The following is a 9,058-nucleotide window of genomic DNA, read 5'->3' as shown; positions in this document are numbered from 1 at the left end:
ATTTTATTACACCAAATACACAAAATAATGTTCTTTTTAGCAACATCATATGACCCCTTTAATGTTGTTAGGCCCAAACTCAAGACAGGAAGCACTGACTGACAGTGCCTGCAAGTCACCCACTCGCTTTACCGACGCTAAAGCCAATAGGTGGGTGGTCTTAAGTGACATGGGCCACAGTCCGGCCGAATGGAGCAGCTCGAAAACAAATAGGCGGTTTGGCACAGTCTGAGGACAAGGAGATTTCAACCTCCGAGCATCCTTTCAAAGAATTCAACGACTAGGTCGTTTCTGCTGATTGATTAGCCAGCTTCAAGAGAATGGTTTGCTGCTGTAGTAACTTTAAGGAATTTAACTCTTTTATTTTAGCTCAGGTTTTCAGAGGGGAGAATCGAATCTGAAGATTCAAAATCAACCTGATTAGAACTGACTCCAAATTTTAATTTATCCACTATTCATCCAGCGTCTAGTAGAATTTAGTGCATCTGAACAATTTGGATATTTGTATTATTCCCTGGCCAAAGGCTAATACATGCTTGTGATATAAGCTACGAGCTAGGTAGCGTGATCTGGGCAAAGTTTAACTTTAAATTCACAACCCAAGACAATGATTTTTATAATGAAACAGGATTTTATTGGCTATTCTAGATTACATTAAACTAAACTAATGAAAACACACACACACACACACACACACACAGGATGATGATTAACGGAGTTTGCATGAAGTCCCAGAAAGGTAAGATATTCGCTACAGTTCTTTAACTTGCAGAATCACAAAGCAGAGACTTGTCTTATCTTTACTGCTCAAGATCAATTCAGCACCCGTTCAGCAAGAGATGAAGCTTTGTTTGTTTACATGCGTTTTGGTGAAGCTGAGCGGGGTTTTCCCAGTTGGCTTTCCCAGGGAATCCCAGCGCCTTTGATTGGTTGCTGATCTGTCGTTTGGATGACGTCGTTTTGGGAGAACCCTCTGGTGAATGGAGGTTGCCTTGTGAAGTAGGAGCTTCGAAAGTCGGTTGCCTTAGGTACGGAGAGTGATGCGTGGAGTTCTTCCGGGAGTTCCTTTGCTTGGCTTTAGACTTTGAAGGTTTCGGCAGTCGCGGAGTTTCAACTGAAGTGTTTGAGCTTTGGCAGTTCTTCTGAAAGAGTCTGAGTTTGTAAGACTTTAGGCTTTTGAAGATCTCTGGCAGTCACGAAGTTTCAACTAAATGTTTGAGTTCTGGAGTCTCGCTCGCGTGATGTGACAGCATGTGAGCGCTTTGTAGCGCGGTCACCAAGGCGAAAAGCCAAAGATCGAGAGAGAGCGAGCAAACCACGAAGGCTTTGTGTCCAGTTTTAAAGGGGTCATATGATGCGATTTCAATTGTTCCTTTCTCTTTGGAGTGTTACAAGCTCTTGGTGCATAAAGAAGATCTGTAAAGTTGCAAAGACTAAAGTCTCAAATCCAAAGAGATATTCTTTATAAAAGTTAAGAGTCAGCCACGCCTACCTAAAACGGCTCGTTCTAACATGCCCCCACATATCTACCTCACTATGTGGGAAGATTTGCATAACGCCGCCCAAATGTTCACGCAAAGAAAAACATTTATTCTCGCTGTAGTATTGTTGCCGCCGCCACCATGTCGTGAAGGCGCTGTGTGCTTCTTTGTGAAAGCGAAACTACTTTGTTTGGCCTTCCAAAAGAGGACGATATCGCTTTGTCATGCCTGGAGCTGATCCATGCTGGTCGCTGAGGAAATACTTCAACTTCGCGCTGTCGATCGCCAGATCGGCTTTCACCGTGGACGAAGCGGAGTCCAGCCCGGGGTTGTCACATGTGGTTGCCGCAGGCATCACAATATGGTAAGGGACGTAACATTTCCGTCACACGCTTGAGGAATTCGGCCAATCACAACGCACTGGATAGCTGGCCAATCAGAGCACACCTCGGTTTTTCAGACCGATGAGCTTTGTAGAAATCGACGTGTTTCAGAAAGGCGGGGCATAGAGGAGAAACAATAATGTACAGTATGTGGAAAATAATGTTTTTTTAACCTTAAACCGCATAAACACATTTCATTACACCAAATACACAAAATAATGTTCTTTTTAGCAGCATCATATGACCCCTTTAAGCAAGCTGATTTTGGTCCATCCCATGGCAATTGTTCCAATCAGATATTGGCTGCAGGGCGGGGCCACGCCCCATACTGTTCCCTTATCAAGCATGAATTACATGCTCCACATGGGGAGTATTTCTTCAAGTTTTAATAACTTCTTATAAAAGTCTTATCACCAGAGAATGATGCCAAATATCATTTTTTTCATCCACACCAATGTTTTGCGAATAAAACAAGCTTTCAACCGATACTAAACTTCACATATGTTACACACATAACTTTTCCTTTTAGCAGATAAAGCATTTAATATAAGGCAAAGATTAAAATATCATAGGTTCCAATAACACATCAAACAGAAAGCATATTATTTGGGAGTATATTGCTCCAATACTTTAAATTATTTTAACTGATTGATTGTACAAAGGCGCTGACAGAAAGTTGCCCCAGAATATTGGGTCATGTGATGGGGTGATTAGTTTAGACCTCATGATGGCCTGGAGGGTAATCTTTAGTTTGTTTCTTTGGAATGTGGTTGTTCTGTTCAGAGGAGATCCTACACTGCGATAGCTGCCACATAAACTTTGAGTGTGGAAGGGGCACACCCGTTGTCCGGCAACTCCTGCAAAAAAGTCAGCACGTGGGACACGTCACAAGAACCCGGATTTGGCTTTGGACTTTGTGCTGAAGACCAGTCACAGGAGACTGACCATTTAAGGCCATAAAGGGGACTCGTAGACGGTGCTCTAGCCTCTAAAATGGTGTTATTAATTCTCACTGGGAGCTGCACAGGCTCCCGTCCAGGGCCAAGACATGAAGGCTCCACAGCTCTGGCCAGGGGTGCCTATTCATGCCCTTCGCCTGCGAGAGAAGGACCTTCCTCGATGGTATTGGCCACGGGGCTGCTGTTGACAGAGAACCATGTCTGGTTCCTCCAGAGTGGGGCCACCAGGAGGAATGAGCATTTGACTTCCCCCGATTGCTCTACTGCCTCAGGTCATCAAGCAGGCCAGTGAAGGCATACAAGCAAGTGCTGGGTCAATCGTGGGCCAGGGCATCTCTCTGCATTGAGAAATAAGTTGGGCAGTGAGAGTTGTCTTCTGAGGCGAGGAAGTTGTCCTCTGCCCTCCCGAAGACAGACCAAATCATTTGAACCGTCTGAGTGTGTAGTTTCCATTCCATTTCTGTGCCCAACAATTGATAGTTTTCACGTGACGTCACACACTTATAGGAACGCCCACCTGGATGGCAAAACGAAGCTTTGCTCCACTGACCTCCAGTTATTTTTACACAGTTTGCATTAAGTAGTAATGTGGTAAAACGCAGATATTAAAAGGCGAAATTCAGTAAACATTATTGATTATGTATATTTTGTACAGGCAAGGGAGGGCTTGAATAAAGTGCGTTTGGCTCTAAGTAAAAATATTAGAGGAAATAACACTGATAGATCACCACAATAAACAATAAACTAAGCTGGTTTAAAAACAGAGATATGTCCACTGGTTAACTCTGGAAAATAAGATTGTAGAGAGGTAGGTAATTAAGGATTTAATGTTATGAAAAATTTCTCGGGTTACGCATATAGTTTGCATTAAGTAGTAATGTAGTAAAACGCAGATATTAAAAGGCGAAATTCAGTAAACACCTTATTGATGTATATTTTGTACAGGCAAGCAGATGAAGCCAGAATATAAACGCAATGTGCAAAGTTTCACGTTAAATAGTTTCCCATAGAAAACCATTAGAAGGAAAACACTGAACTAGACCAAAATGACGTCATGTTCCTATTCAAAGTGTTCGAGCAAATAGCAGAGCAAGTGAGCTATCATGTCATTGATGCGGAAGAAGTTCAGTTCAGAGCGTCCGAGTAAATTGTGAGATTTGTGAAATGGCTAATAAAAAGTTGTACCGTGAGGATGTGTTGCAAATGTTATTCGCCGATTCTGACTCTGAAGGGGAATATTTGGAAATGACGATCGGTCGTCTAATGATCGCGCTTCTCTCGGTACATCTTTGCAGCGCAATGGTGCCGCCGTGCAAGGCGCGAGTGTTCACGAAGCACAAATAAGTGATCATTTTGACCCTTTGCCCAACGGGGATGGGGGTGGCAGGGGTGAACGTGGTCATAGTGTCCATAGGAGAAGGGGTGATCTGGCTCTAAATAGGGCTGGAAATAGCGATGACAATGGTGGTCAATAGCGTAGTTTGTTCTGATCGCGCACGCTCTAAGGGATGCCGGCAGACAAAGTACAGGTGCAGTCAGTGTGGGGTAGGTCTGTGCACTGTGCCATGCAGTGAGAGGTACCATGCTCTCAAGAACTATAAACTTTGTCACCTAGATACCTGATTGGGCAGATAGCTGGTCAACTGATCAAAAAATAGGCACATGCATTTTACTATGGCACAGTAATATAGTAATAATTTACTATAGTTACTAATAGTTTTACTGTTGATTTCCTCTTTTCCTGATCATTTGGAATGAGGATAAAAAGACAAAAAAATAAAAATAAAAAATAAGTTCAAACATCCACTCCATATATATTTTTTCCTGAATATTACTGATGAACTGATCAAAAAGTAGGCTACTGTTCACATGCGTTTTACTACTATATAGTATAGTAATATAGTAATAATTTAGTACTTTTTCCTGTTTTATTGTTGGTTTCCTCTTTTCTGATCATTTGGAATGAGGATAAAAAGACAAAAAAAAAAAACATGTAAATAAGTTTTCCTGAATATTATGAAATTTAAGATGGCCGCCCCTGATTACGTCATAATATGCCAATTAGATGAGTATATTTACGCCCCACATAAACTTTCGGTCATGCCCAACATTTTTCTAATTTACAGTAGATCTCTATCTTTAAGCCCTTTCAAGCCACAAGCTTTTGAAATCTTTGTCAAAATTCAGTATTTTTTCCAAAAAACCCTGGCGTGTTAAGCAGATTGCGTTCATATTGCGGCCTCATCTGCTTGCCTATGTAAACTATGCATCATTGATATAGAGAATATTACTGTTTAAAATATATTAAGGCACTTTAAGTGTTTTTACAACGTTTTGTCACACTGTTTAATGATTGAGATATTGCCGCGGGTGCTAAATATGGATTGCAAAATGGCCAAAATTTGCATTTTGTTCACATACCTTTGTTTTATTCTTTGGAGAGGTGATCTAAATATTTGCGGCTGTGAAACAGATGGAAAACTGACAGGCTTGTCCTGCAGTTCTATGGATGTTTTGCTCTCCAGGTCTTCGAGCCGGTCACGTGACTGAAAGCTATGAAAAGGAGGTGCCGAGCCATCCTGTAAAGGGAATCTGACCTGAGACCGCCTTGGTTATTGATATATGATACCAACGTCATGTTGTCCGCTGGACCAGGATGTGGTGCCCCTTTAAGGTGGGCAAGAAGGTTTTTAGGGCCAAGAAGACTGCCATCATCTCGAGGCAGTTGATATGCAAGCATTGCTCTGGGATTGACCAGGAGCCGAATTCGAGATTGCCCTCGAACAGAGCTCTGCAACCCCAGTTGGAGGCATCTGTCATGACTACCTTCCTCTTTGGAGGTCAGTCCCATCTGCATGCCTGATTGAAACAGGCGAGGAATTGTCCAGGGGTCCACAGCTCTGATGCAGTGATGGTTACCCTGATGTAAAACTGGCCCAGGTGCCAGATGTGGGACGGGACACGGGCTTTGAGCCAAAATTGGAGAGGCTGCATATGGAGCAGGCCTGGATAAATCACAGGGGAGGTGGCTGCCATGAGGCCAAGCATCCTCTGAAAAGCCCTAAGGGGACGTAAAGTCCCTGGTTTGAAAGATGCCACCAGTCACTGAATAGTCAGATCCACCGTCAAAGACCAGTCCTCGGGGAATATTTGCGCGAGAATCTGTTCTAGAGGTAACATCTTGAACGGCCATCTCATAAGTGAGTGATTCAGATGCCTGAGATCGACTATAGGTCTGAGCCCGCCATCTTTCTTTGGAACAAGGAAGTAGCGGCTAAAAAAAGCCTGACTTGCTATTCGCTAGAGGTACTGTCTCCACGGCAACTTTTGCAAGCAGTGTTTGTACTTCTGACCGAAGAACATGCACTTCGTTATCCCATACCGAAGTCTGAATAACGCCTCTGAAACGGCCTCTGAGGCGACCTGCAAGTAAACTGGAGCGAGTAACCTCATATTATAGTGTTTAGAACCTAGCTTAAAACATCCGGGATGGGTTCTCAGCCCGGAGCTGGATGGCAAGTGGTTCTATTTTTTCGAATGGTAGTTTGCCGCCATTGGGCAGGGAACTGACTTTTGTGTTAATGAGGAGAGGAGGATTGCTTTTGTGGGTCCGCTATCACAGCGGTAGTTTGCTTGGACGTGTGCTGAATGAGAAGGACGTGCCCAGCTTGAATAGAACTTCCATGACTCAGTGTTGAGCGGAGGGTTGGAGAGCGAGCGCAAGCTTTCTTCAAGGGAGTTCCGGCCTCAGCGAGAACTGATTCTCTCCTTTTCCTCTCAAAAATGCTTTGCTAGGCTCAATGCTCTCGCAGTGAGATCAGCCAGCCCCCATGAGCTCAGCCTCAGCCAGCTCTAAAGCTGTCAGCGATAATACTCATTCGTGACAGCATTCTCTTTCAAGCCCCCTAAAAAGATCAAACTGCTCGTTAGATGAGGGGTGCTGATGATCCTCACGTGTAAACACACCAGCAGATCAAAGTGCTGTGTGCATTCTCTTTTGATCCGCCTAAAAGGATATCTGGAATCTGAGGGTGCAAAAAAATCTAAATATTGAGAAAATCATCTTTAAAGTTGTCCAAATGCAGTTCTTAGCAATGCATATTACTAATCAAAAATTAAATTTGAATATATTTACAGTAGGAAACTGCAAAATATCTTCATGGAACAAGATCTTTAATTAATATCCTAATGATTTTGGATAAATCAATCATTCAAGAAAAATCTATCATTCTGACCCATACAATGTATTTTTGGCTATTGCTACAAATATACCCCAGCGACTTAAGACTGGTTTTGTGGTCCAAGGTCACAAATCTGCTCGTTGCAGACAAGGGGCGCTAATCCTCGTGCGTAAAACACACTGGCGGATCAGAGTGCTGCGGGGAGAGTGAAGCACACGGGACCTGTGCTGGCATGTGATCACTCAAGTCCGTCAGCCCCGCGACTTCACCGTTTCATCCTCCGAGGCAACTGGGAGGGGAGAAGCGGGAGGGGCAGGGGGCCACCTACATTGAAGAAGGTAAACCGCGAGCAAAGCAGAGCGAGACACATGCTCTCGTAGTGAGAGCGGTCAGTCTCAGTGAGCACAGCCTCAGCGTGGGCGTGGCCCAGGCGAGCGGCGCACTCAAATCCGAAGTTATCAGCGATATTAAATCATTGGTGACAGCATTCTCCTCGGATCCACCTAAAAAGATCCCACCACTCGATGCAGACGAGGGGCGCTGATCCTCTCGTGTAAAACACACTGGCATATCAAAGTGCTGTGGGGAGAGTGAAGCACGCAGGACCTGTGCCAGTGTGCGATCATTCAAACCCGGTTGTTCAGCTCCGCGATTCCATTGTTTCTTTCTTCGAGCTCGCTGAGAGAGGAGAAACGAGAGCGGGGCTGCCTGAATTGAAGAAGGCGATTCGCGAGTGGAGAAGAGCGAGACTCATGCTCTCTGTGAGAGCCTCAGTCTCAGTGACCGTGTAGCCTCTGTGTGGGCGCTGTCCAGACTGACGACGCACTCACTGCACCCTTCTGCATCGTGCAGGGGTTCGAGCCACACTCACAGAGCGACATTTGCAACAACGTCACTTGGAAATTTGCTCTTTTATTGCACCGTATGGACACAGGGGAAGGCTTCTATGGCGACGAGCAGCAAGCTGATCTTCCTTCTTCTTCTTTTTCGACTTCTTGATAGCAGAGTCAGCGAAGAGATGATCTCGTCGCTGAAGGAGAAAATTCTGATGAAATAGCGCTCGGAGCCGTCTTATATAGAGGTTGGCTCTGCCCCTTCTGGTGGGCTACAGCCCCATTGGTTCGTGCAGCTACACAGACGTGAACAAATCAGGCTTCAGTAACAGTATAAACAGGAGTTTCCCATACTGCATTCTACGCAACGGGAGAGACCGTTCTATAGGGAACACATAAGACTTGATTGCTGTAATTATCAGAGAAAATTATTCTCAGGTCGGTATATGTCAATACTGTCGACACAAAGGATTTATCAGTAGTATTTTACTGGGGCACAGTGGCATTTTTCTGACTTATTTGTGATAACTTCAATTAACTATTGAAGATTGAAGAACAAACCAAGATGGCGCCGATGATGATGACGGCCTCCGTGGCATGCTCCGCAGTTGTTTTTATGTTTTTGTTAGTTTGTCCTGTCTTTAGTTATATCCCTGCAATCAGTTTCACCAGAGACGAATTGCTGGACATTTGGCACTACATATCACCCGATATTTCACCGGTTTTTGACTATTCTGATGTTTTGCTGGACATAGTAGTTGGTGGAGCTGTGGCGCTGATCAAGCGCTTCAGGATGCGCAGACAGGGGAAGCGAGGCAGCGCCCTCGTGAAGCTCAGGCAGCGCGGATTCAGAACGCCGTTGCCTAGCATCCATCTGGCGAACCTCCGCTCTCTACCCAACAAAACAGACGAACTCCTTCTGCTCTCCCGGATAAACTAAGATTTCTCACACTCTGCTGCTCTGTGTTTCACGGAAACCTGGCTGAAAGATGCCATTCTGGACAGCGCGTTGAGTCTGCCGGGCTTTCAGCTTTTTAGAGCAGATCGCGACGCAGAATCAATGGGGAAATCGCTCGGCGGCGGGACATGCTTTTACATCAATGAGAGGTGGTGTACAGATGTAACTGTGTTAAAGAAGATGTGCTGTTCAGATCTAGAAGTGCTCTTCATTAACTGTAAGCCTTTCTACTCGCCGCGGGAGTTTTGCTCGTTCATTCTCGT

This window comes from Sinocyclocheilus anshuiensis, unplaced genomic scaffold (assembly GCF_001515605.1).
Source record: "Sinocyclocheilus anshuiensis isolate Anshui unplaced genomic scaffold, SAMN03320099.WGS_v1.1 scaffold1074, whole genome shotgun sequence".
NCBI classification, from domain to species: Eukaryota; Metazoa; Chordata; class Actinopteri; order Cypriniformes; family Cyprinidae; genus Sinocyclocheilus; species Sinocyclocheilus anshuiensis.
This window is presented reverse-complemented; position numbering follows the sequence as displayed.